General features: G+C 44.4%; 1 protein-coding gene across 4 annotated transcripts in view; it reads left to right on the top strand.

Moving 5' to 3' along the window:
• Nucleotides 1-228: 228 nt before the first annotated feature.
• Nucleotides 229-8,444, top strand: part of BACH1 (BTB domain and CNC homolog 1) — a 40,484-nt gene continuing 32,268 nt past the window's right edge. The window contains exon 1 of one of the 4 annotated variants that reach the window (XR_013766607.1): nt 229-941. The gene's annotated coding sequence lies outside the window, so the exon portion shown is untranslated. Of the gene's footprint in view, nt 942-1,293; nt 1,391-1,426; nt 2,416-8,444 lie in introns of those variants that run through there. The other 3 variants (XM_079156429.1, XM_079156430.1, XM_079156431.1) reach the window with 3 other exon arrangements.

Here is an 8,444-nt window from a genome sequence, read left to right as displayed (position 1 = left end):
ATGTTTTCGTTGTCAGCAAAAGTAGGGCTGCCAGAAGATGCTTTCCACAAAATTCTGATGTGTCACCCAACACAATGGGCCCGGCGCTTGGTAAGTGCAAAGTCCATAAGCACAACCAGGAGAGAAGGGAGAAGAAAGATTACTTGTGCAAGTATGGAGAGCCCTGTGTGTAACTCCCAATGCGGTGTCTTCTGGACATAGAAACAAAGGAAAACACAGACATAATAATGAGATTATATTGTGCAGAGTTCACACTCCTGGTGTTTTTCTTTGAGGGTCTTATCTGAAACAAACAACTTGAAGGGAATGTTAGCAGTCATTTAAAGTGGCAAGAGCCTCCACCCTAAAAAGCTTGTCCTTAAAATTTCCTGTCTAGCTGCCAACAAATGCACTTGATGCCTCTTTTCTTTTAGGCACGCTCAAACAACTTTGGAGCCTGGGTTTCTGACTACCCCAGGGGAAAGCAGCCCAGAGGCTCGGTGGAGGAGTCACTAGAAGCAACCTCGGTGGGACTCTGGCGAGGGGCTGGGTCCAGCGCCCCTTCTGCCTCCAGCCGTCGGTGGACACCCTGGGCTCGCGGCGGGCTGGCTTGGCCCTATTCCGGCGTCCTGTCAATACCAGTGGCGTCAGCACTCAGCAGAGTGAGAGGAGGTGGTCTTCGAGTGGCTTGCCAGTTCCACCGAGCGCCGGCTACCCAGTACGCGCGCGGCCCGGCCCCGGCCCCCGCCTCGCGGGTGCGGGGCGTGGCCTCCGGAGGCGGGCCCTGGGTGGGCGGGACGTCGGCGCCGCGGGGCGCTGGCGGCCGCGGCGGCGGAGCGGAGGGTGCGCAGGGGAGGGAAGGGCCGGCGGCCGCGCCGAGGGAGTGAGTCACCTGACCGCTGCCCGCGCCGCCCGCCGCGCGCTCGCCGCCGTCAGTCGGGCCGCGCCGCGCTTCGGCTCTGGTGAGTGGCTGGGCCGCCTAGCCTGCCCGTCCTCCCCGGGGTGGGTCAGTGCGCGGGGACAGGGCCGCCGACCGAGAGGTGGCCCGAGGGCAGGTCCGGGAGGCGGCTGGGGGTCCGCGGGAGGAGCTTGGTGGGCGGGGGTGGTGCGCAGCCGGGCCCGCGGACCCCAGTTCCTGGAGCGTCCGCGTCCGCGGAAGGGGCGGCCGGAGGCGTCCGGGCTGCGGCGCGGCCAGCGCTGCTGTTTGCCCGCCGCGCGGACTTTACCCGGGCCGGCGGGGCGGGGCGCGCCGGGCCGCCGAGTGTCGTCCCCGGTGCGACCCGCGCCCCGCCCGCCGGCGACACATCCGCGCCGCCCTCGCGGCCCCGGCCGGGTATTGTCCTCGCCCCGGCCGCGGCGTCCAGCGAGCTGCTGCTCCCGTAGCCTGCGTGTGTGTCGCGCGTGCAACCACGTAAAGAAGGCCGAGTTGGTGGCCCGAGCCCAAACAGCGCCTGGCAGAGCTGGGTTTAGCCAAGAGTGATTTGGGGGACCCGAGATCCCCGAGCTCCCTTTGTTGGAGTTTTGCCCACACGTTGTAAATTAAAGACTCTCACAATATGGTGAGAGTGGGTGTAAATTCTGGAGATACTTGCTTTGTGCTCGCGTAGCGTAGCGCGAGTGCCATTGCTTTTTCATTCTTAGCGGCAGTTCCGTGCCATTGAGTAGAATGTTGCGGAACGCTTTTATTCAGGGAGCCTTCTGCGTTCCACTTGGGCTGATTCAAGGTAGAGCGTCGTAGTAATTGTGAAAGAACGTGTGTGGGAAAAACAAGCTACAGCGTCATGCTTGGAAGAACAAAGGCTGTTTTGTAGGGTGCTGATCTTTCCGGAGAATTGTATCAGTGTCGGAACTGTTACCTGGAAGGGGCCACTACTGGGCCTTTGTTCATGTCTTTGGACACTTCTGGCATCTCGGAGAGTTTGCATTTAAGGCATTTCGGAAAGATAAAGGGTGGAAATCCCAGACACGGGCAGAGCACTTGAGCGCTTCACATGGTCAAGCCGAGAAATGGGAAGAGGTGTGGGCCTGCTTCTTCCTGCTGTTGGGGTAGTGGTGCAAGGGCTGGGCTGGGCTTGAAGGCACTTGCCACTTCTGTCTTTGGATATCATAAAGAAGTGTAGGGAAGAAAGAGGCCCCTGGTGAGTCGGTTTGGAGTAGGGTAGACTTGGTGTAGTGACTACTCATGTATTACTGTTTAACTTATGAATCTGTCAAGTGGTTTACCATTGTTCAGTATATTGGTTGGTTAACAAGGTAGGGTGACTCTTTAAAAAAGTTGGGTTGCTGAGTCATTCGCCCCAGCCTGAGAGGTAATTAGGAACAGCTGGTGCGATACTCGCATCACATGCCTCCACTATAAAAGGCCAGGGAGCACACTAGAGGGCTTGCTTCAGAAGGCCGAAGGGGACTGGGCCACAGTTGTCTGTGTTGATACAGGTAATCAGTGGGTGAAGTGTTGAGCCTTCTTAGGAAGTGGCTGAGTAGTATTGAGGTGTAGCCTTGTGACCTATTGCGGGAGAATGTGGGGCAGTAAAATTTGCAGCTAGGAGTAACCCAATCAACCGTGTTGTAACAAAAAAATTACCATTTGTACTGTACTTAATTGTTTCCTTTTTGTGGTTTTGTCGTTGAGTGTTCTATGTGTTTCAGAAAGTGAACTTAATTTGTTCCCTATAAAAATTTATTTATAGTATCACAGAAGGGTATTCCATTTCATTTTTCATGGCCCTTGGGTTTTCATGCATACAGGAGTAGTTTGATACCATCAGAGAATAGGTGAGAAGAATATGGGTGGATTGATAGGTCTTGTGGTACAAATCTAGAAAGAGCTGTCTGTTAAGAAGCAACAAATGTATCTGTTTCATTCTCTGGATACCTGTGTCTGTATCTTGTGTCATTGCATTTTGCTTGAAAAATGAGGGGTAGGGGTGTACACATAGGAGCCCTCAATGCAGAGTTTAGGAATGGAAAGTCTGTGGTAGTGGGGAGCAATATGGCCCTTATCTTTGACTAGAGGAGTGATTAATCCTTTTTGGTGGTAGTTCATTTAAAATATTTTGTAATAGAAGAATTGATCCTTTCATTGCTGTAAGTTTGAAACCAGAGATTAGCAATCATGACTTCTTTAGGTATTAGGGTTTCTAAGGTGGGGTACCAGATGATTCATTTGAGAAGAAAATGTTAAAACTTTACTTTTTAAGACTTACATAAATAAGAAAGACATTAAGCTGAAAGATACAGAGTAACAGTAGTGCATGCATATTGTAAAAAGGAAGTATGTGTCCTACATCCTTTTTCTGTTGGGGAATATAAGAGTTTAATTCTTTTAATACCTGGAATTTTTTTTTTTTTTTAACTTTTAATGTCTTCTTAAGAGCTCTAGTATCTAAAATTTTTCTTAATGGTCTATTTAATTATATTACATGTTTAGTTCTATTCTTTTTATATTGTACTTTAAAGATTAGAAGCTTGCATTTAAATTTCTTATTATACCGAAATTAGGTATGGAGATTTAAAAAAAAATAGTTCCATTTGTTACCATTCCGTTTTGAATTTAGTTCAGAATAGTGGTTGGTTTGCTTAATGTATGTAATCTGAAGTGTAGTGATATGTAAGAAGAAGTTACAATGGGAACACTTGAAACACTTGAAGATAATTCATACATTGGAGTATAATATGTATATAATAAATTATTTTAAAAATTGCTTTGTTCTGTTGTCCTTGAAAGCCTTTTTTTTTTTTTTTTTGGTTGTTTTTGTTTTTGTTTGTTTGTTTTTTTTTTTGACCAAGCTCACACCTCCTTGATGAGGATTGCTGGCTAGTTTTCAGGTAATCTCTTGGGAAATGGCATTTATTTAGAAAAGTTAACTTCTAGGAGCGCTGGGAGTGGTTAGTGTTTACCTTTCAGTTAAGGCTCATATGCTGTTTACCTTCTATACCCCTGTATTATGAGATGTGATGTCCAGAGAAACAGTGCACACCCCTTCAAGATTACTAGGGATTCTCTTCACTGTGCTAATCTCTTCAAAGACTTATGTTTTAGGAATTACCTCCTCCCTTCAATTTTCTGACTGATGCTCTTAGTGGGAAAATTATTTAAACCCTAAAACCCATGTCACCTGAGGGTTCTAGAAAATGTCGTGGAGTGGATGATTTATGAGATTGTTTTGATTTTTTTAAAAAAATAAGCCAAATAAAGTAATCTACTGATGTCCAGGGTATGGGTAATTTGAGTGCTACTTGCCAAAATCCTGGCCCCTGGGAGAGAGTAAACATTTCAGGACTACAGATAAAATATTAACTTACATCACCGTGAAGCCTGGCAGTCTGGCTTACTCAGTGCATAGCATTAGTAGAACTGAAGTTGTACTTGGGCCAATGTACAGGTGACAGAGAAACAGTACATCAAGTTGTTGAAAGCAGGAGAGGGGGAGCCACAGACAGCTGAAGGTTGAGTTGTGGCTGTGTCATCCCCTTTGAAGCCAGTTCCACCTGGTGACTAGTGCCTTGTCCCCTTGATAGAGTTGACAGTGATAGTACAATCTAGATTGTTGTGAGGATTAAATGTTGTAATATGGATTAAGTGGTTGCAATAGTGCTAGTTTATATTAAACATCAACGAATGTTAGGTGTTACTTTCTATTGTCCAGAGTCAGGGAAGTGCTTGGTTCCACAGCCACATCTTGTAGCTTCTGAGAGCTGAATAGCAGCCCCTGACCACAAGTGGGTCTGAGGCGTGCAGGAGGTCACTGCCCCTGGAAAAATAGAGTGAACTCTGAGGATGAGTTCATAGTACTACTTTTCTCACACACATCCAGTTTCTGAGAGCAGGTAACCCAACACACAGCTTTTTACTTAAAGGAAGTCTAACAGTCTGTGCAGATTGCTGTCAGTACCAGTTAATTGAAATTGACTTTTGAAGACATAAAAACACTTGCCACACTCTGCTGCGTTTTTTCCTCCACATTATAGTCGAGAACATCCTGGCCTGTCAGGTTTAAGTCACCTGGTCTCTCCCTCCCTGCTTATTAATTCTAGGGCTGAACTCATTCCTCAGTTCTTATTCCTGAGCTCTGTCCAGTTTATTTGGAATATTTAGAATGTACATTTATCTGCCAGTTACTACTTCTGAGTACTTCTTTTTAAAAAGATGATATCCCCATGTTAATGTGGAGAAATTATCCATGATATGAATACAATTGAATATGGTGGATATGTTTGTCATGGAGCTTGTTACATCTGTTAATAATTCAGAAAGGTTGTGTCAAACTTTTTGTTTCAATAGAGTGTAAAACTATTGTTTCAATAGAGTGTAAGTTTCCTGCTGGTGAGGACCTGTCTGTTTTCTCTCCTGTGCCATACTGAATGTGCCTTGCTGTGTTGGTTTGCTGAGCTATCAATTGGTCGCTGCACTGGATGGTCTAATTGGATTAATACTAGTTCTGTGAATTTTGGAACTTAGGAGTTTTTAGCAGATCAAAGGAGAGAACATTGTGTCATATCTCTTAAGTGTGCACTGAGTTGAAACTCTTTAGATTTCTATTTTGTTTTCATCATTTGTGAGATGACTGAGGAAGCAGCTAGTTCATCTCCTGAGATAAAAAGAATAGTTACCTTGTGATTTGCTTTTACCTGTAATTGACTTAGAATGAATGAGCAAAGCTCATGAGTTGTTAACCATCATATACATTAATTCTTTTCTTTTAACGTCAATACTCCTCCAGAACAGATCCTTAGTTTAGAATCAGAGTGAGTTTGGAAAATATTAAGAGGGTCATAAAAATCATGCTAATACAAACACAGGTAACAAAGAAACAGTGGTTGCCAGGATGCTGGATGCTAATGACTGCTGCATGAGCATAGCGGGCATACCATGGAGCTGGCTGGCTGCAGATTCCTTTCTCAGCCTTGGTACAGTTGAGAAAATGTTACCATCATACTGCTGAACCTGTGTGCAAATCACATTCTTTTAAAAATAAATTTAATCTTTTTTCTTAATGCCTTAGGAAACTTGTTCAAAAGGATGTTTGTAGTGATTATTCCCAGGGTTTATTTGTTGAAGTGATTTTCACCCTTGTCAGTTTTATTAGATGGGATCAGTCGTCGTAGTGGACAGCAGCGCTCCTCTTCCTCATCCCTCCTTAAACTGGAGGTACGCTAAGAAGTGCTTTATGCGATGGGGCTGCTTTTCAGTATCTTTGTAACCTGAACTTTAGCACTAGCTTACCTCCTAGACTAGAGTTTAAATAGTAGATTAAAGGAATTGCCTCTCCCCACTACCTTTTTTTTCATTAATCTCTTATTTTTATTGACTTATCTGTCCCTAGGAATCTGTGGGGAGGTACGTTTGGCTTAAGGAGGTGAAGTCTACAGGGTTCTGTTGAAGAAAGAGGGAGACCCACCCACAGTCACTGCTTACTGATATCTTTGTATACTTAATGCTTTATTTCTCCTCTCCAGAGTACGAGCATCTTTGGAAGTTAACAGTGTAATTATGCATCTTAAGAGCTGGTTCTGAAATGTGTAGCTATAAATGATTTAGTAACATTTTAATCAGTTTATTAGGTTGTAATTTCAGAGCCAGTGGTTTTTGGTAAGATCAGTAATTTTATTAGCATATATTTTATATGCAGATATTATTTTAAAAATGTAAAGCTGTTAACAAATTTTGACCCAGACCTCTTCATTTCCAAAGTAGCTGATGTCTTTTTATTTACTATGTTTTTCTGAGGAGTGTTCTTGGCATGGCTCAGTGTTTTCTCCTAGGTCGGAGTTAAAATTAGAAGAAGTAAGGAAAAAAACTGAATGGCTCTTTTAATAATTTTTTTTTTTTCACATTAGCAGAAGACTTTTGAAGTAGAAAAGCATTTTGCTCACTTAGGGTCCTTTGCTGACACGCCTCGAGTTCCAGCTGTCCTTTAGAGAGATCAGAGGAAATGCCAGTTGAAGTTGAGTGTGTGGCTTCTGACACCTTTCCCTACTTATTGTCTCTCTGTGGCACAGAACCGTGGCAAGCGCAGATCAAGCTCTCGGTGTACTTCTTTGGACTTTTACAAAATGTGTTTTGCCTCGGGCACGCCTCTCACCATTGCCCAGTTGGTCTGTTCCAGACCCCAGCTCTTTAATGCCTGAGGAGTGAGGAATGGCTCTCTTAAGTTTCACGGAACTTTGTTCTCCTGCCTTTCTGTGTTTGCTGCTCTGCTCTCCAGACTCACACAAACTCACAGTCAACTTTTGGCTTGTGTAGATAGTAGAGTGAGTTATTAATTCATTTCAACTTTTGTGGCATTCCTGCTTATTGGGTATTAGGTTTATTCTAGAAACTTTTCAAGATATTAGCAGCACAGAACTTTCCTGAGTGAGTGTAATGGACAGGCAAGTCATTGTTTTAGCTTGTGTTATTTGCTGTAAAGCAACATGTAAAATATGCTGTGGAACCATAGACTTCGAGAAGCCTAAGTTTTGGGAAAGCCTTAGGAATATAAAGATGAATGCATAGTTCAGTGGAGAAAATGGCTTGCCTTGATAATTCTTGAGAAGTTTAGATGTGAAGAAGAGTACAGAAAAATAGATCTTAGTAGGGGGAGGTTGGGTCAGGAAAGGTGTGCATGTGCATGCACATGTATGTGTGTGATTAAAAATTCAGTCAGCTGGACGCAGTGGCACATGCCTGTGATCCCAGCGGCTTGGGAGGCTGAAGCAGGAGGATTTCGAGTTCAAAGCTAGCCTCACTCAGCAACTTAGTGAGGCCTTAAGCAACTCAGTGAGACCCTGTCTCTGTATAAAATGTAAATAAGGGCTGGCGATGTGGCTCAGTGGTTAAGCACTTATGGGTTCAATCCATAGTCCCCTCCTCAAAAAAAAAATAAAAAATAAAAAAAATAAAGTCAAAAAAAATCCAGTCAGTAGCCAGGCACAGTGGCACATGCCTCTCATCCTAGTCACTCGGGAGGCTGAGGCAGGAGGATCTCGAGTTCAAGGCAGCCTCAACAACTTAGCGAGACTCTCTGAAAATTAAAAAGGATTGGGAATGTAGCTCAGTGGTTAAGTGCCTTTGGGTTAATTCCCCCAACCCCTCAGTGTAAAAAGTTTGAAGATGAAGGCAGTATGCTTGTTTTGTCCTTGGCTAGTTCCTCTTAGAATTGTAAGATGGCTGCCACAGTCACACGTCTCAAGTAAATAAAACTAAAGTTTCCTCGGAGGAGAGACTATTTTTTTTGTTTTTTGTTTTTACTTTTTATTCTTTTTCATCTTTCCCTCAGAGATGTCTCTTTTCCAGTGACATGTACATTGAAGGAATATATTTCTTTTCGTACTCTAAATAGTTCTAAAGTTCTCTACTGTTCCCTAATACTCGGAGGGAAAGCAGAGCTGATGATGAAACCTCGTAGCTCCAGATTGTGTCTGTGCCCAGAGGACTGCTGCCTCTTGATCAGGGAGGGGTCACACCTGTGACATCTGAAGCT

This window comes from Sciurus vulgaris (assembly GCF_902686455.1).
Source record: "Sciurus vulgaris genome assembly, chromosome: 10".
Classification (NCBI taxonomy): Eukaryota; Metazoa; Chordata; class Mammalia; order Rodentia; family Sciuridae; genus Sciurus; species Sciurus vulgaris.
Note: the sequence above shows the minus strand (reverse complement) of the source record. Positions and strands in the feature narration are given on the sequence as shown.